Source organism: Ceratotherium simum, chromosome X, assembly GCF_057802395.1.
Source record: "Ceratotherium simum simum isolate JZ-2026a chromosome X, ASM5780239v1, whole genome shotgun sequence".
NCBI classification, from domain to species: domain Eukaryota; kingdom Metazoa; phylum Chordata; class Mammalia; order Perissodactyla; family Rhinocerotidae; genus Ceratotherium; species Ceratotherium simum.
The window spans coordinates 44,921,827-44,946,987 of NC_141940.1; the positions used below are offsets into that span (position 1 = coordinate 44,921,827).

Sequence of the window (25,161 nt, forward strand, 5' to 3'; positions counted from 1 at the left end):
CCTCCAAAAAACAAACCAGTCCTCATCCTGCACTTACTTAGTTTTGGCCATAACCACAAAGGACCCATCCTCAATACAATTCAGTACATTTTTCCCTGACCTGGACTCTCTTCTTAAATCAAACAAAAAAATCTGCAATTGAGATCTGCATACAATTCTATGCCACTTCCCCCTCTAAGACTGTCCTTCTCCTTTCCCCCTACCCACCCTCTCTTTTCAAGAGTTTAAGTAGAATATATAAAGAACTCTTAGAACTCAATACTAAAAAGACAAATAACAATTTAAAAATGGACAAAGGATTTGAATAGGCATTTCTTCAAAGCAGATATACTAATGGCTAATAAGTACATGAAAAGATGGTCAACATCATTAGTTATCAGGGAAATGCAAATCAAAACTACAGTGAGATATCACTTCATACCGAATGGATGTCTATAATCAAAAAACCAATAATAACAAGTGTTATGGAGGATGTGGATAAATTGGAACCCTCATACATTGCTGGTGGGAATGTAAAATGATGCAGCCACTTTGGAAAGCAGTCTGGTGATTCTTCAAAAGGTTAAACACAGAGTTACCATATGACCCAGCAATTTCACTCCTAGGTATATACACAAGAGATTTGAAAACATATGCTCAAAAAAACTCATACATGAATGTTTATTTGAGCATTATTCATAAGAGTCAAAATGTGGAAACAACCCAAATGTCCATCAACTGATGAATGGATAAGCAAAATGTGGTATATCTATATAGCGGAATATTATTGAGCCATGAAAAGAATGAAGAATGATTCTAGTGATGTCACCAAAAATGATGGAGTAGAGAACTCCAGGGATCCTTGAATGACTATAGTTAGCTACTGAATAAGGTCCAAATTGTTTAAAATGACTCACAAGACCTCTGAAGTTCTAATCCCTACTCATCCGTTATGGATTGAATTGTGTCCCCCCAAAATTCATGTGTTGAAGTCCTAACCCCCCAGTACCTCAGAATGTGTCCTAATTTGGAAACTGGGTCATTGCACATGTAATTAGTTAAGTGAAGATGAGGTCATTAGGGTGGACCCTAATGCAATATGACTGGTATCTTTATAAAAGGGGGAAATTTGGACACAAGGACATATGCAGAGGGAGAATGCCACGTGAAGATGAAGGCAGAGATTGAGGTGATGCTTCTCTAGGCCGAGAAATGCCAAAGATTTCCAATAGACCACCAAGAGCTGGGAGATGGGATTAGAGTTTTCCTCACAGCCCTCAGAAAGAACTAACCCTGTAGACATGTTGATCTCAGACATCTAGCCTCCAGAACTGTGAGCCAACAAGTTTCTGTTATTTAAGCCACTCAGTTTGTGGTACTTTGCTATGGCAGTCCTAGCAAATTAATACATCATCTTTCTAGCCTCATCTATCATCACTTTTTTCTTGCACTTTATGCTCCAGCAATACCAACTTCCTTGTACTTCCTTTGTATAGACCTAGAGTTTCCAGCCTTTTTGTTTTTGCTTTTGCTATTCTTCTGCCTGGAATGCTTGGAATGCCTTTTTGGTCTAGCTAATTCCTATTCATTCTTAAAGATTCAGAGAAGCTATTACTTTATCCAGGGACATTTCACTGACCACTCCCCACCAAGCTGGTGTAAGTGGCCTTCCTAGGTGCTCCCACATATCCTGTGTATCTCCCAGCTTTGCACTTTCCACACTATATTATAATTTTATGTTTGTGGTTTGCCTCCCCCCATGTCATGCAATAAACTGTGAATTCCTTGAGGAAAGGGTCACTAAAATCCCAGTGCCTGGCACAATATGCTTTGCACATAGTAGAAGCTCGAACATATCTTTGTTTTTTTTTTTTGTTTGTTTGTTTGTTTGTTTGTTTTTAAGATTTTATTTATTTATTTTTTCCCCCCAAAGCCCCAGTAGATAGCTGCATGTCATAGCTGCACATCCTTCTAGTTGCTGTATGTGGGACGCGGCCTCAGCAAGGCCGGAGAAGCGGTGCGTCAGTGCGCACCCGGGATCCGAACCCAGGCCGCCAGCAGTGGAGTGCACGCACTTAACCGCCAAGCCACGGGGCCGGCCCTCGAACATATCTTTGAATGAAAGGACTTTTTTTCAGTGTTTATTCATCTTCTTTCTTCCCATAGCACCTATAAAGTGCTTTGCATATAATGGGTGCTCAGTACATCTCGACTGGTGGTTCTCAGCTAAGGATATTTGGCAATATCTGGAGACATTCTTGGTTGTCACTACTGGCATCTAGTGGGTAGAGGCCAGAGATGCTGCTAAACATCCTACAATGCGCAGGATAGCCCCCACAACAAAGCGTTACCTGGCCCAAAATGTCAATTGTGCGAAGGTGGAGAAACCCTGATCTTGAGTGAATAAGAGACTGAATCTACTTTTTACACCCTATACTCACTGAGGACCATTAGTGCACTAAATTTGCTTTGTCAGGAAGCCTGCATTTTTTGTTGTTTTTTACAAAAGTAAACTGTTACCCAACAGGAAATGAAGAGGTAGTGTCCTGGCATCCAGAATTAAGACTTTGGCGGGGCCGGCCCCATGGCTTAGCAGTTAAGTGCGCGTGCTCCGCTACTGGCGGCCCGGGGTTCGGATCCCGGGCGCGCACAGACGCACTGCTTCTCCCGCCATGCTGAGGCTGCGTCCCACATACAGCAACTAGAAGGATGTGCAACTATGACGTACAACTATCTATTGGGGCTTCGGGGAATAAAAAAAAAGGAGGGAGATTGGCAATAGATGTTAGCTCAGAGCCGGTCTTCCTCAGCAAAAAAAAGAGGAGGATTAGCACGGATGTTAGCTCAGGGCTGATCTTCCTCACACACACACAAAAAAAGACTTGGCAATTGAAAAAAGTACTTGATCAATAGAAAAACAGATATATAAGTTACAATATCTTTACGCCTGGAATGCTCTATAGCAGTAAAAGTGAATGAATTAAAGCTACATATATCAATAGGGATAAATCTCCTAAGCATAATCTTGAGTGAAGATAGCAAATTGCAGACCGTACGTACAGAGTGATACTACCTATAGTTTTGGGATAGATACATATGTGGCAAATGTATAAAGACATACATGCAAATGATCAAGATAAAATCTGAGACAGTGAAAACCTTAGGATGGAGGTGTATACAGAGGGCTTCTGTTGTATTGGTAATGCCTTATTTCTTAACCTGGGTAGTGGGCATATCCTTGTTATATTATTCTCTATATATTCATGTACTTTTGAAATATTTAATACTTTTAAGAATGAGCAATTGCTCAATACTGAGGCATCCTGTCACCTGGGGCTGAGGAAAATCTCCATCTTATTAGTTTGCACCAGCCAGAACTTCCTCAGTGTGGCAAAGTTGAACAACTCATTGAAGCCAGTCATTCACTATGAGACAGGAGCTTACATACTATACATAGGATAATAATCCATAAGTTCCTGTTTACATTGCTGCACAGGATACTGCCTGGGTTTGCTTGCATTGGACCCCTCTCAGTATTTGGCATAAGAATTTGAGCACAGAGTCTTTGTGGCAAACAAGGAGGATCAAACAGAAATGGACAGCAGTTTGCAAAGCACAGAATCTATGTGAACAGGCCATTGACGAACTTGGTTTTGGTTCATTGTTTATGCTTGTCTCTGTGTATTTCCAGCTGGTTCAGTGAGACTATCTTAGAGTAAAGGAGTCAGATCCTTACATCCTCTTTAATGAGGTGGACCTTGGCGAGTGAGAAACTGCACACATAGAAAAAGGTAAAAAACCTAAAATAACATCTGGAAATTTTGCTGAAGAATAAGGGGATTGGACTAAATGTTTTCTGAAGTCCCTTCCGGCCAAGGGTGTTTCCAGTTCCTGCCAAGTACCAACTGCAAAGAAGGAGCAGAGAAGAGCTTGGTGGGAGTTTCCACAGGTCATGTTAGAGAGGTGGAACACATTCAAAGCCTAGGGCTGAGCAGAGAGGCCCCAAGGACTGAGCTGGCAAAGCTAGACAAAACAAAAGGATTTCCTTTTTGAAGTGGTTTCTTCACACTTCAGGCTGCAGGTGGGTATTGAAGGGCTAAAGGATGGAAAAAAACTGTGGGGAGAGCCTGGGAGCTGAATTTTACTGTTTTGTCTGCCAGAATTAAAATGATTTTTCTCTTTCCCTTTTAATATTTTTCAAAAAAGATGTTTTATATTATCAAAGCCATATATGCTCATTATAAGAAAGTTGAAAAATACAGAAAAGTAGGAGGAAAATGAAAAATTCATTTAGTTCTACCACCTAGAGATAGCCACTATTAATATTTTGCATATTTCTTTCTAGTCTTTTTTCCACACCTATCCCCCAATTTCCATTAATTATTGTGACAATATTTTATATTAAATGTTGTATCCTACTTTCAATTAATATTAGACATAAGCATTTTCCTGTCATTATGAACTATGTGTAAATACCAGTTTTGTTGGCTATTATTCCATCGTATGATTATACTATAATTTACTTAACCATTGAACCATTAGGTTTTTTTTTCTAGTATTTTATTATTGTAAGTAATACTAGGATTAACATTGTTGTAGAAAAAGTTTGCAAATGTCTCTGTTTCCTTAGGACACATTCATTCATTCATTCTACAAATATTAGTGAGGGCCTACTATGTGCCAGGCACTATGCTAGGTGCCAAGTTTCTAACTTGGATGGCATGTTGTCATTTACTGAAATAGGAAACACTGGAGGAGCAGCAAATTTAAGAGGAAAGATGGTGGGTTCAGCTTTAGATGTGTTGAGTTTGAGGTGCCTGCCAGACATGCAAGTGGACATGTCAAGAAAGCAGAGCTCAGTGAAGAGCTCTGGACAGAGCTATAAAATCACAGTCGTGGTCATATAGATGATAATTAAAGCCAAGTGAGTGAAAGAGATCATTTAGGGAGAGAGTATATGTAGCCCAGTCCTGAGAGTGTCCAGCTTTCAGAGGTTAGATAACAGAGTGGAATCTACAAAGGAGACTGAGGAGAGGGCAAAGGGGTAGGAGGAAAACCAAAAGAGTATGGAGTCATAGAGGCCACAGGAAGACTTTTAAGGAGGAGAGAATGGTTAACAGCGTTAAATGTAGGGGAGAGGTCAAGCAAGATAATGAGGGAAAAAGCCTTATTTATTTATTTATTTATTTATTTATTTATTGACATAGATTTATTGACAGGGAGGTCATTGGTTGGGTATCTTGTTGAGCACAATTTCAGTGAAGTGTTGGGGAAGGAAGCCAAATTGCTGAATGAGAAGTAAGGGAATGGAGATTGCAAATGTACCTGTAAAGTACCTTTTCAATAAATTTGCCCTTAAAGAGGAGCTGGAGAGGTACCTAGGATGTAGGGAGGACTTTTTTTTTTAAGATGCCAGAGATTTGAGCATGTTTAATTGCTGATGACAGATGAGAGGGACTTGAGCAGGGTTAATGGCTGATGAGAAAAAGAGAGGGAGAGCAAAGGTGGGAGAGAGAGAAGGGGAAAGGAATCAACAATTACTAGGTAGATATAAACATTTAAAAATCTATTGATATATATTGGTCATATGCTTTTTAAAAGGATTTTTAACCAACATACACTCTTCCCAGGAATTATGTTAGAGCTTGTTTGGTGGCCACTTTGTCATCATTAAGTGTTATAAAAACAAACAAACAAAAATTCCTTTGCCAAAGAATCTCATTATTGTTCTCATTTGCTCTTCTTTGATTACTAGTGAGTTGAATATTTTAACCAGTTGTGTTTGTGGGTGTGAAGTTAGTCTACGTCTTTTGCCCAAAATGTTTCTATTTTAGACAGACTTGTATTTGCCATAAAAGTATGAAAGTCAAAGGATCAGAATAGTATCATATTTTATCTTCTAAAATTTTATGGTCTAGACTCTGCATCGTCTTAGACACGAATCCCACTGTACACGACAGTTTGACAACTTTTGGCTCAGCAGAGCGCAAGAGGCAAGTGATTTATCATCTGAGAGAGTGACCACGGATGGAAGTAAAAGGCGGGGCAGGTCTAGTGTTAGACCCCTATCTCCAGTCCTCAAGCTCCCTTTTCTAACCCGGGACGACATTTCTCCAGTGCCTTAAGGCTGTGGCTCCCAGAGCTCCCCTTCGGGTGGCGCGGCCCCCTACTAAGGAGCCCGGAGCGCTGTGCGGCCCCTTTAAGAGCCCAGCTCCTCCCCGCTCTAGGGAAAGTTGCAGCTTTTTCCGCCTCCCGGGAGGGTGAATAGGGCAGGCCGCCGGAGCTGGGCTGCGGTCTTCTGTGAGTCGGAGACCCTGCCCTGAATCCGGCACTGGGACATCTCGCCCTCTCGCGGCACCTGTTGCAGGTGACAGGTAAGTCCGCGGCTAGCGACCGCCCCTTCGCCCTGGGTTGGGGCTCCTCCTGGGCCCCCAGCCCCTTTTCGCTGCCCAAGCGCCCCCACCCCCATCTCGGGGAGCCGCGCCCTCCCCTCCTCCCTTCCGCTCTCCCACTCTTTCCTCCTCCCCGGCTCTAGCTGACCGCCCGTCCCCTCTGCCCTGTCTGCCTGTCTGGACCGCACGCCCACGCTTGGACTCCGGTCTGCTTGGGCCGGTCCCTCTCCGCCACTTTGCTGTCTCCTGGGCCTCTGCGGGCCCTTGCCCCGGCCCACCCGTCGCTAGCGCGGGCTGTGCCCCTCCGGCTCTGCCTCCTCCCTGGCTCGCCTCGTGCCGGGCGGCTCGGCTTTTCCCGCCCGCCGGCGCTGGGGCCGCCCGAGCGCTGGCCCTGGCGGCGGGGATGCGGCCGGCTGCCTAGCGGGCACTGCGCCCTCGGAGGCGTCGAGTCACCTTCTCCGCGGTTCCTCTCGCAGCGCCCGGCCCGTCGCGCGGGGTCTCGGCCCCGCACTGCTTCCGGACCTTGGACGTCGTGGCGTCGGCTTCCCTGGCCTCGGTCTGTCCGCCTCAGGTAAGGGCTGGAGGCCAGTTGGCCCCGAGTCCTGCCTCAGTGGACTCCCTCTGCGCTAGGGACTGGGGACCCGGCTGTGTGCCCTGGAGCCGAACAGCTTTATCTTGCGACCCTTCAGGCAGGCTGCGGGGATTTGCTCCTGGAGGAGGGTCCCCAGAACCCTTAGAAGGGGCACGGAACGCTTTTGTCTTCTGTGATACTTTGCAAAGGGGCAGAGAGATGGGCCTCCAGCCATTCACGTGGGATGAGATGGTTGGGGTTTTTGGTAGTGAACTCATTTGGTTAGAATTCTGGCGACTTGAACAGGTGGTCTGTTTCTCATTAACTGACAGTTTCTTTCCCCAGCACCCTGCTTCTTCAGGACGAGAGGACCTAGCATTCCAGAATACTGCTTTTGGCAGGGTGGACCTTAGACCTTGTACATTTGTGACAGAAATTAGTCTTCAGTACATCCTGGACCTCCTATTTTTAACTGGTTTCTTTTCTGCTCTTTCAGCTCCCCACCCCCACCCCTCATAAATCCATTAATATTAAGGTGTTAATGACCTAATGTGTTTACCCGCTGGTCTGTGGAGAGAACAATGTTTAATGCAAAGAGTTGAGTCCCTGATGAAGTTTGTTGTCGTAGTTTTTTTAGCACCTGCTGGAAATCCTAGTGGAAAAAGACCACTAACTTGGCTAACCAAATGATTTCCCTGGCAGGGAATGAACATTTCTGATAACATAATTTCAGGTGCCTCACTCTAGGTGGGAGCAGTGAAATGGAGTTTGGAGGCCTGTTCAGGCATAATCTGTGAGTGAGGGTAGCTTTCTGGTTGATGCTCTCTGGGCTTTTCCCCTTCAAGGCTGCTACTAATAATGGTTGTTAGAATCCATTGAGCTGGGCACTGTGATAAATTCTATACATAACTATCTCATATAATCCTCATGGTAACTCTGTGCACTACAATTGTAACCATGTTATGGTGAAAAGGAGACTCAGAGGTTGAGTGCCTTGCCCCAAATCACCCAACTGGTGAAGGGCAGAGCTGGGCCATCTGACTGCAGGGCTTGTGTTCTTATCCCCTGTCACACCACCTGTGCTGTCTTAGATGTTGGGAACACTAAATAGCTCATAGGTGAGGACTAAGTGATTAAAAATTTCCCTTCCAAGCTGAAGCATAAGTTTTGGTCCTTGCCTCCACCTCAGATGCACTGCGGAGACTTTTGACTACTTACCTCACTGGTATTTTCCCCACTTGCCCACTTTACTTCCAACATGGGGCCAATTGCCACGTTGCCACTAAAAGCACACACCCCTGAGTGTACCCGCCTGAATGAAGCCTCTGGGGCTCTCAGCTCTGTAGTAATTGTCCTGAAGTTAGGAGAGGGTAACTTTGGATCCTAGGGCTGACTCAACTCCTTCCTTTCCTGCTGGCTAGGGGAGAAATGAGAGTGTGGGAAGTGATAAGGATTTCCCAGCAACCAGACCAGGGAGCCTGAGGGTGAGTGTGTTCTTGGGATGGATGGAGTACCTTAGGCAGGGACAGTCCAGGAGAAAATGTCCTCCCTGATCCCATTTCTGGGCCTTTGCTCAAGCTGCTCCTTTTTTTTTCCCCCTGAAAAGATAACTTGCCATTCAGACTCACTCCTCTGCCATTGATTCCTATTCATCTCTCAAGATTTAGCTTTAAAGTCACTTCCTTTGGGACAACCTTACTGAACACACAATTCCTTCCCCTAAGCAGAATTACCAGTTATCCTGTGTCCTAAAGCACTTTATTTACACCTTAGGAAAGCCCTAACACCTCTCTTAGTTGTTTTTCACCTGCTTTCCCTAACCACCCTATTTAAACTTGCAACCCCTTCCCTGAACATTCTATATGCCTCTTCTCTATCTTATTACTCCAGTGTAACATATTGTGTATTTTATTCATTTTTCTTTTTTATTGTCTGTTCCTCTCCCCACTCCATAATGTAAATTCCATGTGGGCCGGGATTTCTGTCTGTCTTATTCACCAGTGGATCCCAGCACCCAAAACAGAGCCTGGCACCTCATAGGTGCTTACTAATATTTGTTAAATGAATTAATGAATGACATGACCGTTCTAGGAATTGGGCCTCTTTTGTGCTCTCCTGGACCTGAAACTAAGTGTCCCCAGTCAGTCACCCTATAGCTATAAGGTTGCCTCAGGCCCAGTTCTCACACAGCTTTCCTTCTGCTGAGTTTTGCTTTCAGATTATATTCCTGATGACAACTTGGACCTAGTTGGAAGTACTTCCTCTCTTTTTTTAAGGCATGAGTCTCTGAATGGAAACTTCTAAAGTTTAAAGTGGAAATGTAAAGATGCTGTGCTTCTTGTGGGTGGGAAGGGGGGCTGCACTGAGAGGAAGGGACATGGATTGTCAGATGTTTTGAGGTGTTTTAGGCATTTGGTGTAAGCGTAAGTAAGAAGCAGGTGCAAGTTACTGTGCAGTAGGGAAGCAAACAGCCCAAAAGGATAAAAGATGCCGCGAATTAAGCTTCTGACCGCAAGTCACCCTTAGCCTTTTAGGCATGAGGTAGTTATCGGATTATGAATTTTATGAAAAAGCCATTGCTGAGTGCTACTTGTGTAGTACTTGACTAGTTTTATACTAGGAGAATTATACAGTGTGAGGAAACCACTATGCAACATAAAAGAAAAAAAGTTCTATTATGTTTAAATGTATTTTGAAATATCCAGAAAGAAAAAAACGCTAGAATCCCTTAAAAGACAGGCTTGGAAGGAGTTGGGCCCCCTGTTACGGTGGTACGTATGTGATTCTCCACCATCTGATTTATGTTAACTTCTTTGAAACTCAAGTTTGTACAAAAAACTTCTGCTCAGCCCCTTCTTCTACTAAATTTATCTCCCCAACTTCTGAACATTGGAGTGACGCAGGGCTCAGTCCGTGGACTTTTCTCCATCCAGAATCTTCCTAGAAACACTCCTCCAGCCCCATGGCTTTAAATACCGTCTATCTATACACCTCATCACTCCCAAATTTATGTCTCTGACCCAAGCCTTTCTTCTAAGCTGCAGCTTCATTTGTCCAGTGGCCTGTTTGACATCTCTACTTGGGTGTCATATAGATATCTGAAACGTAGCATGGCCAAACAGGACTCCTTATTCCTCTCACATCCCCAGCCCCTTCCCTCAGCCTCCCCTATCTCAGTAAAATAGCACTATCATCCATTCAGTTGCTCAGATCAAGAACCTAGGGTCACCCTTGATTCCTCTCTTTCACCCCCCCGCATCCAATTCGTCAGCAAGTCCTGTTGACCTGACCTTCCAGCTGTGTCATATATTCTGCCACATGTCTCCATCTCCTCTGCCTATCACTCTGGTCTAAGCCACTACAAGGTTGCAATAAACATCTTTGTACAATGCTCGAGGATGGCTATAGATATAGACATACACACACATAAATATTTCTGTGGGATAGCTTTCTAGTAGGCGAACTGTTGGGTCAAAGGATATGTACATTTAAAAATGTGAATGAGCATCGCCAAAGTGACATCCAAGAAGGTTTACACTCTCACCACTGAGACTGCTTTTCCTCAGGCCCTTGCTGAGGATGGACAGTCTTTTTAATTTTTGCCAATCTGATAGGTGAAAAATAGTATCTAACTGATTTAACTTGCATTTCTCTGATCACTAGTGAGGCTGAGTATCTTTTCATGTGTGTTAGCTATGTGTATTTTTCCTGAGACTTACTCTTTAATATCCTTTGCACATTTTTCTTTTGGGTTATATATTTAATTTGTTTATAAGAACAGTATATTTATTAGGAATATTTACCCATTGCCTGTTATATAGTGCAAGTTTTTTTCTCTCTAGTCTGTCATATGTCATAACTTTGTTCATGATGTGTACCCCTCTTGTAATAAGATAAAACACACTATAAAACATTTAAAAAACATGTTCATTAGATTTGGCAATTAGGAGGTCAATGACGACATCAGTGCTGCGGGAGGAGAGAAGGCAGATTGTAGAGGGTTGGGGAGTGAGCATGAAGAAGGACTGATAAGGAATATGGTATACAGTTTGAAGAGGCTTGGCTATGATGGGAAGGTGAGAGTGTTTCTTATAGACAGTAGGGCACAAGGGACAAGAAAATGTTGTTAATTTCATTTTGTTTTAAATATAGGAGAGAGATGAGCCCATTTATGTGTAGATGGCACAGACCTTGATGAGGCAGAGTCTCTGAGGAAGCAGGAGGGTGGGGGCTCCAGATTGAAAGAGGTGAAAAGATTGGCATTAGAGAAAGGGAGGTAGCTCTCCCATTGAGACAGAGCAATATATTTTTTACTTAATATTTGTGGCAAGCCGGCCTGGTGAAGCTGTGAAGAAGGAAGGAGCTGTGGAAGGACAGGATTTTGAGGGAGGACCCATCTGACGAGAGCGATGAGGAGTTGGAATAGCATTTGAGAGGGGTGGAAAGAGGAGCTCTTTAGAAGCATATCATCCAGATACCACATCATAGTGAGTCAAGAAAGGTTTGGATAACTTGAATTTGTCTCTGCCCCAAGTCCCAGAACCCTGTATCCATTCTCTTCAGCGGCACTCGTCAGCCCAGGTGTAGAAACAGAATGTAGACAATCTAGGTTGGGGGATTTTTCTGGGTGGCTGTGACAGAAATATAAGAAGGCAGGAGATCAGACGGTGCTGGTGGAATAGTTGAATTGATGGACCACAGTGGCTTTCATATCTGTGACTATCTAAACCTACCTTGAACTCAAGTAATTCTTAAGAGATGGAAAATTTCCATGGCGTCTACACTGTTTCTTGTTTGTAGCGCTCTCAATTCAGGCATCAGAATAGCTTTAGTATCAGTGTCTTTCAACTATTGCTTGCAACTTGTCAGAAAGCATGGGTTGATTTACTGAGGGCCTACAATGTGCCAGTTTCTAGGCTAGGTAGTGGAGAAGATAGATGATGGCCTTTTTTTTCATGGAACTTACTTCAGCAGAGGAGGTCTATGTTAAACAATGTATCACATAATCAATGATTTAATTGTAATTGTGATAAGTTCTGTGAAGTTCAGTTTTTTAGAAATCAAATCATCACATTGCTTTCTCCAACAGGTTTTACCAATTTACATTTGCCAACGAAGTATGAGAGTATCTCTTATGTCTTCCCTTTTTAAAATCGAATATTGTCTTTTTAAAATTTCTCTGAATTGATAGGCAAACATAAAAATATCTTTATTACCAGTAGGAGTGAAACTTTTTCTTTTTTATATCTATTGGCCATTTGATCTTCCTCCTTCAAGAATTATCTGTTCATGATCTTTGTCTATTGGATATTTACCTCTCCTTGTTTTTAGTAGAGGTCTCTTTCCATGTTTGGAACCATTAAGCACCCTTCTATCTCTCCTCTCTTAGCTCTGGAAACACTAAAATATATTTTACCCAGTCTTGGACCATTCTTTTTTGATCTCCTTTGAACTTCTTTTTTTACGTACTTTGCAAATGTTGGTGTGCTTAAAGATCTAACTACATTTTTATTATTTGACCCCATAAAAGATAACATAAGTCTTCTGTTCTCCTCTCTACATCCCTTTCCCCAGAGGTAATAATATTAAATTTGTATCTCTTTCCAGACGTTTTCCATGCCTACATAAAATATTTCCTTCCTTCCTTCCTTCCTTCCTTCCTTGCTTCCTCCCTTCCTTCCTTCCTTGCTTCCTTCCTTCCTTCCTTCCATCCATCTATCCGTTTATCCTGTCTGCACTTATATGTTAAAAAATACAAATGGGGGGAGCCGGCCTGGTGGCGTAGTGATTAAGTTCGCGCACTCTGCTTCAGTGGCCCGGTGTTCTCAGGTTCAAATCCCGGGTGCGGACCTATACACCGCTCATCAAGCCATGTGTGGTTGCGTCCCATGTACAAAATAGAGGAAGATGAGCACAGGTGTTAGGTCAGGGCTAATCTTCCTCAGCAAAAAGAGGAGGATTGGCAACAGATGTTAGCTCAGAGCCGATCTTCCTCACCAAAAAAAAGAAAATACAAATGGGATCATAATATATATGTTTTGCAGTGTATTTTTTACTTAATATTTGTGGCAAGCTTTCAGTGTCAGTATATATAGAACTGCTTCTTTTTTTTTAATAGCAACATAGAATTCCATTATATGTATGTACCATAATTTATTTAATCAGTTTCTTATTGATAGATATTTAAATTGTTGTATAATTTTTTTTTGCTGGTTCAAACATTGAGCATCCTTATGATATTTTATATTTGTGTATCTACTTGAATATCAGTAGGATAAGTTTTTCAAAATGGAATAGCTCCATTAAAAAATGGTCAGCGGTGCTAAAGATTCAGGGAAGTCTAGGGAGGTAGATATAAAGACTGAGAACTGTCCATTGGATTTAGGAGGTTCTTGGTGACCTTAATGAGAGCAATTTCGGGGAGGGGTGGAATGTTAGACTTTGGTGGGTTGAGAAATGACTGGGGAGATGAGAAAGTGGAGGCAGTGAATATGGACAATCCTTAGAGAAATTTGCCTCTGAAGAGCAGAGAGAGGGTGGTAGGGGCAGGGTTGAGATCCAGAGAATTTTTTTTGTTTTAATTTAGGAGGGATTTAGACATCTTTAAAGGCTGACGGGAAGGAAGGGATAATTGTAAAGCAAAGTCCTTACAGGGAAAAGTCCTTATGCCAGATGGGAGAGGATCCAGAATGAGGTGGAGGGATTACCCTTAAACAAGAGGAAGGACATTGCAGTAGGGAAGAACAAAAAGTGAATAGATATAGATGGAAATAGGTTTATAGATTTGGTGGCAGGGACTTGTCTGAGGGCATTTATATTTCTCTATGATGTAAGAGGAGAGGTCATCTCTTAGAGTAGGGGTTGAGGTGGGGCAAGGTTTGGGTTGAAGATTGGAGGTGCTTGAGGAAGGTTTGAAATAGTTATTGTGGCAAACAGGAGAGCAAGCTAGGACCAGGGAGGCATAGCTGGAGTGTCAGGCAGAGTTGAGGTGAGCTTGGTGACCGAGAATTCACGTTGATAATAATGTACCAGAGTGTGATTTTTTTCTCTGGTAGATCTTAGTAGTCCCAGTGCAGGCATAAAGCACAACAGTTGAGCTCCTCTAGGGTTATGTTTTTATCAGATATTTGCAATGAAGCTGGGTTTATTGAAGATATTGACAAGAGCACAGTTGAAACAGTAGAATCCAAAGTGTCTAGGGAAGGAAGTGAAGACAGGAAGGAGTTGACAAGGTGAAAGCAGAAGGGTCTGTGGAAGACTCTCTCCCACCCATGAGGTCTGAGAACTGATGTGGGGCTTGGGGAGTGAACAGGCTGCAAGGATAGGGGGTTGTAGTCAGAGGGGAGTATTTGAATTAGTGATATCAAAAGTGGAGAAGTCCTGGGTGATAAGCTCTTGGGTGTGGCTGAATATGTATGGTATTTTTGATGCCAGCTCATTTACTCAACAAATATTTATTGTGTGCATATTATGTGCCAGACAGTGCTCTGGGCACTGAAGGTACAGAGATGAACAAAACAAAGCCCCTTCTCTCATACGGCTTTCTATCTAGTGGGGGAGATTATTCATTTTTATAAAATAATAGGGCCTACTCATTGATATGCTGATTACTGAATGTGTAGTTGTATTTAGAACTAATAATAATACCAAGGTCACATATTTACATCTATGGGACTAGGAAAGTCCATCTAGACAGTTTGAGTGCCTTGCTTTATTGTAAGTTATATTAACTGAATTATGAAAATTCATATCTCCTCCCCCGCTTAGAACTTTTTAAGGTACTTTCATATGCTATGTCAGAACTGAAGATAAAACAGATATATACATATGTAATTTGAACATTTTAGCAGTTTTAAATTTTTTATGCTTTAGTATTTTTTTTAATATTAGGACATTGCTCCTGGCTGTAGACCAGATGTTGATAATGCATGTACTAATCTTGTTCTAGGGATTTGATGTAATGTGTAAAGCAATTATGGTGAAGCAGTTTAGGAGGGAAAGAGGGCTTGTGGTACGTTAATATTTTACCTTTATTTTATATTCTCCAATTTATACCTATTCTTTTGTGTACGTATACTCATGCATATATTTATTAAAATTTTATTTGGAAGAAATTAGCATTTATTTTATGTATTATAAGCCTTAAATAACACCTTAAAATTATCTGCCACATATACAGCTCAATTTAAGTTCAACCACAGGTTATTTGATTGTGTTTAAGGTTTCTGTAGCCATAGCTAGATCACAGCGTCCCTAAAATTAAAAAAGAAACCAAATGCATGAAATCACAGTTAAGTGTGAAGATGGGCTGGATTAGTCACAAACCATCATGATTTGTCATTTAAGGGGACTGCGTGGGTGATTTTTAGGTGCTGTGGCCTGAAAGAAATGATTAGATGCTAGCTAGACTTCAGTTTAGAAATCCCCACCATCTGTGACCCTGGCAGGAGACAAGGGTCTTCCTTGTGGGGGTGCTGGTTTATCAAAGCTTGTTGACTAAGGAAAGATAGTGATGTTCCATATGGTGATGAGGCTTATTGAAAAATGACAACGTGTCGGCTCTCACCATACTTTAAAAAAAATGTTTTATGCATATAAATGACGTGGATTTTAAAACATTCTGTTCTTTTAGTGGAGGATTTTCTATCTTTTTAAACTTTGGGGATGTTAAAGAAAGGGACTTTGGCAGAGAAGAGGAAGAACTGGCCATCCTTTGCCCCCTCAACCTCATGGGGCTCTTGTGAGCCTGTCTGGCTCATGTGAGAGGAAGCTCCATGTCTAGGTCTTGCGAGCTGGAAAGCCAAATGGGATTTGTCTTAATATATGCATTTCCCCTGTTGCCAAGGGGAGTTTTGGACACGTGGTCTCATTTTTATGATCTTTTCTACTTACATCTGTATACCACATTTATGGAGAGCTGCCTTCTAGGAATGGTGGTAGGTTTAAGATGGCTGGAGTTGCTGAGGAGCAGGAAAAAAGTATCAAATCATGAAAAAAAGACCACATTTTCGTGTATCCAAATAACCACTCTGCAGGAGAAATATATATATGTTAAGACATCCAGCTTCCCTCTGGGACTTACTTTAGAGAAGTATATATTATTTTAAGTGGGAATTTCCTCAAACCATTTATGAACAGAATTTGGTGGTATTTGAAAGGCAACCGTGTAAATTTAATCTGGAGGAAAGTCCCCATCTATGACTCTGAGAGCTAACAGAAGAGATTATATTTTAGTTGCTTTCCCCCATATGCTCCTGCCATTCTTCAGAAGGGATATCCTGGATGCGGAGAATGGGTCCTTTCCCATGTGTGGAGTTGGTCTGAGCCTGTTATACCTCATCGCATGGGGAGGTCAGGGGGCTGAGAAAGTAAGCCGGACTGAGGGCCTCTCAAACATTCATCTGTTATTAGCTGAGGACTCAAAAAAAAAAAACTATCTCCAGTTCCTGAGGGTAGGATGTCCCCTTTTCCAAATACTACCATGTACGAGCAATATTATCAGAATATGAAGAGATGGTGTAGCATAGTCGTTAAGAGCTCAGGCTCTGGCACCAGACTGCCTGGGTTCAAAAACCAGACTGTCACTTATAGGATGTATGACCTTGGGCAAGTGATTTGCTCCACGTGTGCCTTACTTTCCTCATTTGTAAAACGTGATAATATAGTACCTACCTCAAAATATGATTGTGAGGACTAAATGACTCCGTGTACATAAAGTGCTTAGAAAAGTGCTTGGTACGCAGTAAGCATTATAGAAGTGTTAACTGCTATCATCATCATCGTCATCTTCTTCTTCTTCATCAGTTGGTGGATATCTTAAAAGGAGCTAAAACTGCAAAATGCCTTAGTACATGCAAACTCCACTTTTGTAGAACCTATTTTGAAAGGGATTGTAGGGGGCAAAAGAATCTTAGTGCAAAACCAAAATCAGAATCTTGTAAAATTGAGAGCTAGTTACAGATTTCTCATTGTTACGGGAAAATAAAAAACCACTTGGCCACCATAACACTTTTTGAGAATGGACCTCAGTTCAGACAGGCCTGGACATGTTGTGTGCAGTGTGCATGTGCTCCATGGGAGGGCTGGTGGGGGTCTAGACCCCACCAATCATTGGGAAGCCTCAGCTGCCCTTTGGTTTTGGAGACTTGATTCTGATGACTCTACTTTGTCCCCAGTCTTGTTTGCTTTCTTTTTGATCCTGTTTTTTAAATGTATGCTATTTTTTTTATGTTTTATGAATCTTTGTAAGTCACTTAAAGTCCTGTCTGGAACAGTGAATAAATAAATATCTTTTAAACTGATCATATCAAATTACTGACATATGCTTAATATTTATGTTTGTCAGCCTACCTCCATGCAGAGAGGTTACGGTGACTTTCCATCTGGGCAAGAATACTGATTAGATTTCTCAGATTTCACAGTAAGAAGTCAAAACAGCCATATGCTTATATATTTTCCAAAGCATATGGTTAATAATAATTAAAACTAAACAGCTACCAATGTTGGGTGCCTCTCCCAGATCGGGCACTATGTTATGCCCTTTACACATGATGTATACTTGAATCCTCACAGCCTTAGGCGGGACCTCTTGTTATTAATCGCCGTTTTTATAAATGGGGAAACTGAGACTCAGGGAGGCCCAAGGTCACACAGCTAAAAGGTAGTGAAGCTATAATTTGAACGCAAGCAGCCTGGCCCCAGATTCAGTGCTTGTAGGCATTGTTTGATGTTATACTGCTCTTAATTAGAAATCTAGCACATCAGAAACCCCAAGTCCTAGTAGAAGAGGCTGTTCTGTGTTGTTAGAACATTCACAGGTCCTGCAGATTTTACCTCAGTGTTATGTCTTCAATATGCCCCTTTCCGTATCTACCGCCACTGCCCTCTACTTTGGGTTCTCATCATCTTCCCCCTGGATTTATACTACAGCCTCCTCAAATCTATATTCTGCATAACTATCAGAGTGATCTAACAAGTCCTTGCCTTACCTAACACTCTTCAGTGGTTCCCATTGTCAGTGACTAATTATCCATGTTTCTGAGCATAGCATATCAAGCTCCTTCTCCCACGTGATATGAGACCCACCTGCCTCTTCCACATCCTCCCTTACAATTTACTGTCCAGTATCACTGCACTGCTTGCACATACCACGTTGCTTTATGCCTCCATGCTTTCATAAATGCTGTACACTCTACCTGGTTAACCAACTGGTATACATTATTCACAACAAGTTCATGTGCTGCTGCTGGTATCTCTTTCTAGACCCCTTTCCACAAGCTGGAGTAGTTACCCCACCTTGGTATTCTCATAATACCCTGTGGGCATATCTCTTTGATTACCATGTTCATTTATGATTATCTATTAAGTACCCCCTTCAATAGACTGTGAGCACTTTGTGGTCAGGGACTATGCATTATTCTTTTATCCTTAGCCAGCTAGCACAGCACTTAGCACATAGTTGGCCCTCCTAGCTAATGAGCATTCTTTAAACAGTACAGAATACAGAGCTCCAGCCAGGCAGAGAACTAGGATTTTGAAGGCCTCAAACCACACAGACATTCAAAGATAACTACCAGGACAGCAGAGGGAGGTCTCACAGAAGAATCTTTGGGGCTATATCCATTTACATTATTTAATCCAGGAGCCAGAAGGGGCTTAGGGGGATGGGAGTGTGGGTCTGTATCCAAAGAGAACTTGGAAAGATCAGAGAAACCAGACTTAGCAGCTTTGCAATTTGAATCTACCTTAAATTTGTCTGACTGGCCTTGACTGGATATCTAAGACAGACACATTTTAATAAACATATTTAGAGTTGTTTTCTTGGAGGGACATCACCCTAAAATTGAAAGGAACAGTTGATAAAATAACCAATACAGTATCCCAATGTAAACATTTTATTGACTGTAAGCAATGTGGCATGCTCACTCAACTGTTACCAACCAAAAAGACGTTACCAGTTGGTACCTTTGCGCATAGGTGGCTGGATCCAAAAAAGGGGATTTATTTAGGGAAACCCTGCATCCCCGGAAGTTTTCTTTTCTACGTGGAATCTTTTTTTTTTTTTTTTTTGTAAGTTCTGCAGACTCACCACATAACCTGTTTTGGTCTCATTTTTCTGTGCTCTAAAATCCACTCTCTTTTACCTTTAGATTTTCAAATAATTAGTTTTTTTTTTCCAAAAGGGGCTGGATTTTGCTAGTCTTTAGGGCTATACTTCACCCATGCTTTGGAAACCCACACATGTAATAGGTATTAATTCTGACAGTGCGTTAGATTGGTCTGCTTCAGATACTGTAATTGCCTTGGTCGCAATTAGTTAACAGAGTCCACTTTGGAATGGACCTTATGGCAGCACAAATCCTTATTCATTGCGTTGCCCTTCTTGCATCGGGACAACTGCATTGCAGTCAGCAGGATGGTTTATTCTTTCCTAGTTAACGTGCATCATAACTATATGCAAGCAGAATCACGATAACATATGGCGATTTGTAAGAATGGTTTCCCTTCACCCTCCTTTAAGCAAAGGGTTTCCCAACTTTTTTCATCATTCTCTCTTACCACCAAAAATTTTGATCACCCTTATATACATATGTTTATTTATAAACTATATATTTACCACTGTACTATTATATATTATAAAGCATTCACAAAAATGAAATAGAGGATGAGAGATGAAATAAACACTTTAAAATTAATTTTAATATTAATGGTTTAATAACCTTTGCTCTCATTTTGTTGAGAGCAGTGACATTAGGTGTGCTTCATTTAAAGAAAATCTTAGTTTATGATACAGCTACTTGGAGGTCTGATTCTAAGTTCTTTTTATTTTTATACTTGATTTTAATGACTGTCATAGCTGAAAAAGATACTTCACAAAACATGTACATCTAAAAATAAAAGAAGTATATCTTTGGATGCACTTACTAAATAATTATACTCATATTATAGTTCCAGGAAACAATTATACAAATGTTTTGGTGCTGTTCCAGCTTCCTTGCTCTAAGCATGCTGACTTCTCACGTTTTTAACAGATGATTCAAAACTTACTGAAATTCTTCATTTGGAAGAGTTGGAAGATAAAACACATCTTTTAGGCAACAAAATTAAATGATAATGGAAACTTTTTTTTTTAGATTCCACATATAAGTAAGATCATATGGTATTTGTCTTTCTCTGTCTGACTTATTTCACTTAGCATATAAAACAAGCTCATGGACACAGAGAACATATTGGTGGTTGCCAGAGGTGGGGAGGACGGAGGTGGGCAAAATGGGTGAAGGGGATCAAAAAGTACAAACTTCCAGTTATAAAATAAATAATTCATGAGGATGTAATGTCCAGCATGGTGACTATAGTTAATAATACTGTATTGTATATTTGAAAGTTACTAAGAGAATAAATCTTAAAAGTTCTCATCACAAGAAAAAAATTCCATAACTATGTATGGTGATGGATGTTAACTAGACTTTTGTGGTTATTATTTTGCAATATATACAAATATCAAATCATGTTGTACACCTGAAACTATTATAATGTTGTATGTAAATTATACCTTAATAGAAAAAATAATAATGGAAACATTTTCAAATCTACTCTGTATTATTTATTCTCTATTAAAAAAACTTTTTGATATAAAACAACATTTTACTGTTTGAATGCATTTAAAGTCTCCTACTGCCTTATAGGTGTTCTGCGATTGTAAAACTTCTGATTACAAGAAGGTTTAGTTACATTTAATCTTAAAAATTTTAAAACCAATTTTATTGAGGTATAATTTACATACAATAAACTGTACATATTTAAAGTATACAATTTGATAAATTTTGACATCTGAATAACCATAAAACCATCACCAAAATCAAGACAGTAAACATATCCATGACCTTCAAAAGTTTCCTTGTACCATTTTGTAATCCTTCCTTCCTGTCCCTCACTGTACCCTGTAACCCCTGATCTGTTTTCTTTTCTCAAATATCTTTTCATTGCCCCCATTTCCTTTAGTGACTCCAATTATATGTATATTAGGCAGCTTAATGTTGTTCCATGGCTCATTAATGCTCTGTCCTTTTTTTTCAGTCTTGTATCTTTCTGTTTCATTTGGATAGTTTCTATTGCTATGTCTTCAAGTTCACTAATCTTTTCTACTACTATGTGTAATCTGCTGTTAATCCCATCATGTGTATTTTTCATCTCAGATATTGTAGTTATTATATCTAGGTTTGATTTGGGTCTTTTTTATATTTCCAAGTCTTTAATTTTTTGAAATATGGAATACAGTTATAATAACTATTTTAATGACTTTGCGAATTCTAACATTTGTGTCAGTTCTTGGTCAGTTTTTGATTGATTTTTCTCCTCATCATGGACTATATTTTCCTGCTTTTTTGTGTGCCTGTTAATTTTTTATTGGGCACCAGATATTGTGAATTTTACCTCATTGTGTGCTGTGTATTTTTATATTACTATAAATGTTCTTTAGCTCTGTTCTGGGATGCACTTGAGTTACTTGGAAACAGATTGATCCTTTCAGGCTTTGCTGTTTGGATTTGTTAGGACCAGAGCAGTACACAGTCTAGAGCTAATTATTTCCCATTATGGAGGCAAGACCCTTCTGAGTACTCTGCCCATTGCCCTGTGAATCATGAAGTTTTCCAGTTTAGCTGGTGGAACAGGCACTACTCCTGGCCCTGTGTGAGTGACAGGCACTGTTCTTTTGAATCCTTACAGTTGGTTCTTTCCCTTGCCTAGGGTAATTTCCTCATAGGCATGCCATGCACTGATCAGTCCTTTGCCGAATATTTGAGGGGGACCCTCTGCAGCTCTCTGAAGGTCTCTCTCTGTGCAGCTCTCTCAGGTACTCTGTCCTATAAACTAGCCACCTGGGTTTTCCCAGATTCCCAGCTCTTACACCTCAATTCATGGAGTTCACCAGGCTCTGCCTGGGTTCCTCCTCCCTGCACCATGCCTGGAAACTGTCTCAAGACACTGAGCCTAGAAAATCAGAGGGATCACCCTATTTATTTCTTGTCTCTCAGGCATCACAGTCCTTCATTGCCTGATGTTCAGTGTCTTGAAAACCACAAGTTGCTTCATGTGTTTTATCCATTTTTTGGGGGGGAGGAGGGGACTTGTTTCAGGCAGGGTGGAAATCCATCCATTCTTTGTTACTCCATCTTGGCCAGATGTAGAAGTCCACTGACATTTTATAATCCCAAATTTCCATGACCAGTTATAATTTGTAGCCCAATTTCAATACTAATCTTTAAAAAATGTAGACACCATCAGTTCTAAATATCAATGTTCAAAAGTATACAGAATCTGACATGCAGTAGTGTAAATCTTCTCACATCACTAATCAGTTTCTTTGTAAAACATAGTACATTTGCTTGACAATAGCAGTTTAATTCAGGGCTTCTTGGTTAAACTAATATCCCTTGAAAGACTCTGGTTCACTTTTTCATGTTCAATGAGGTATAAATTTTACCCAAATTGTCCATTGTCCTTGGCCCAAACAGCTGACTGATAATACAATAGAATTTATATGCAAAATCATCACATAATTACTACTTATAAGTTTAGAGGAATAATTTAATACCAGTTCAACCTTTTTGCCCTTGAGCATGCATCAATTTTTCTGAAATTCTTCTGTCATCTCTAAAGTTGTTAGCATACTTTTTCACTTAAAAAAAAATGCCTGAAACTTTAAATGGCGTCTAGATGCAGTTGAACTCAAAATTCATTTCTGTTCTTTAAAAGAAAATAAATGTCATTTCACAGTATCCAGTTAAGTCTTAAAACACAAATGCAGATATAAAAACTGACAAAATAAAGTTAGCTAACACTTAAAGAGCATTCTCTGTGTTCACATTACTTTCAGCACTTTACATATTTTTAAAACTCGTTTAATCTTTATAACAAGCCCAACATGGTAGGTACAGTTACTATCCTCATTTTACAAATGAGGAAATTGAGGCACTGAGGAGTGTAATAACTTGCCCAAGGTCACACAGCTAGTAAATGGTGAAGTTGGGATGCAAATTCAGACAGTCTGGCTCCAGAGTCCATGCTCTTAACCATGACATCATACTGCCTCAGGAAAACAAAAACACTTTCTCTCAGCTCTATTACCACTCTTCAGTTTCTGTGAGTTTAAGTTTAAACATATAAATACAAATAGATTTCTGAGTGAAGACATTTAGTAAACATTTACTGAACTCATACTGTGTATCAGACACTGTGCTAAGTAAGTTCCTGGGGGTATGAAGTCCAGATACAGTGCCTGCCCTCAAGGAGGTCACATCTGGTAGAAGGTTCTAGTCTGAGCATGAGTATTACCATCTTCACATTTGTATGTGCACTGCATGTTTGGGAGAGAGAGGGGTACTGATGTGCTCAACAAATTAAACACAGCAAAATCTGTTTTATTTGCTGCTCAGTACAGGGATGTTATTTGGTGTTTTTCTAATTCACATCAGTTTCCATTTTGGGAACACCAACAATGATTTTTAAGCTAAGTACTAGTCTTAGAAGGAATTCTATGTTTTTATAATCTTTTTTATATTCTAGGCCCTTGCCCAAGGTCATATAACTAATAAATAGCAGAGCTAGGATTTGAACCCAAGTCTGTCTTACACCACTATATTCATTATTCCATGTTTCCTGTCAGTTTGGCCCAGTTTTTCATTTTTAAAACTGGTCTTCAGAATTTAAAATAATTTGAGTTAGTTCTTCCCACCCCTTCTTGAAAACTAGCTATGTTAGTTTTAATACTCATTTATTAATTATCTCCTAATCTATAGAAATAGGATATAAATTGGATATATCCATTTGAAAATATAATTCTACATATGTTCATTATTATATCAAGCTTATTGTGTTGTTCAACTTGTCTATGTATTTACCAATTTTTTTATCTACTTGTACTATCAATAATTGAAAGGGTATGTTAACCTCCCACTTTGGTGGTAGATTTTTCAGTTCCCCCTTGCTTTTGTAAGTATTTGCATTAAAATATTATCCTGAATTTTGAACAATAAATGTATATAATTTTCTAACTAAACAAACCATCTTTTCTAAGATATATTCTTGTGGGCATGAGGTCCCACAAGGATGCTATATTAAGATATTTCATCTGAGTCTTGACACCCCACGACTAACATGGAACAAATTGTCCATCAGAGCTCGGATTTAGACACTCCTGTTACCTGAGCTGTGGTCTTCTACTCAGTAGATAATCCTTGCCCTTTTGATTGCACATCTGTGATTGAATTTCAATGAAGGGCGTTAAGTTTCCTTGGGCTTTGGTTTCTCCACTAAACCCTAGTATCTGTCTAGGGTGAATATGAAAGGTCACAGGTTTTCTAACTTCAAATCTGTCTGGTTTTCTTATTTGTGCCTTCATTATTTTTCTGAGTTATATTTTTCGAAATGTGATTTACCATTTACCATAAAAATATATCACTTAACTCATTGCGTATGAAAACATTATTTTTATTCCATATTTTCCTTTTTGAGTTTCTAGAAAATATTCTATCCTATGGTATGGGTTGGTGGTGGTGGTGGTGAGGCAGATGGCAGATAACTTCTTATCTTTAAGAAGTTAATGATAGATTTAGTACAATTATGTTTCTTCTTTGACCTCTAAGTTATTAAGAAGTGTCTTTAAATTTCCAAAAAGTATTGGGATTAAAAATTATCTTTTGTTATTAACTTCATATTTAATTTCCTTGGGGTCAGAGAACATGGTCTGTATGAGAATGATTTCTTTGAAATTTACTGAGACTTACATTATAACCGAGTACAGTGGTCATCTGGGGGGGTAAATGTTTCATATCTGCTTGAAAAGAACGTGATTCTCCAATTGGATATAGAATTCTACATGTATCCATTAAATCAAGCTTATTTTGTGTTTCAACTTGTCTATATACTTACTAATTTTTTATTTGCTTGTATTATCAGTAATTGAAAGAGATTCATTAATCTCCCATTTTGATAGCCAATTTTTCAATTTATCTCTCTAGTTGTCCTTAATCTTCCTTTATATATTTGGAGGTGTTTTATTAGTGCAAACAGGTTTATTTACTCTATGTAGTAATCTTCTTTATCCTTTCTAATACTTTTATTGTCTTGAAATTTTATATTTTGGATATTATTTAGATTTTAGTTTTTAGATATAATTTTTATTTTTTAGATATTAATATACCTACCTATAAAATACCA

The 25,161-nt window shown here is 40.0% G+C and overlaps 1 protein-coding gene across 1 annotated transcript in view; it reads left to right on the forward strand.

Moving 5' to 3' along the window:
- Window positions 1-6,217: 6,217 nt before the first annotated feature.
- Window positions 6,218-25,161, forward strand: part of SYTL4 (synaptotagmin like 4) — a 48,357-nt gene continuing 29,413 nt past the window's right edge. The window contains exons 1-2 of the mRNA XM_087427335.1: window positions 6,218-6,353; window positions 6,848-6,942. The gene's annotated coding sequence lies outside the window, so the exon portion shown is untranslated. The remainder of the gene's footprint in view (window positions 6,354-6,847; window positions 6,943-25,161) is intronic.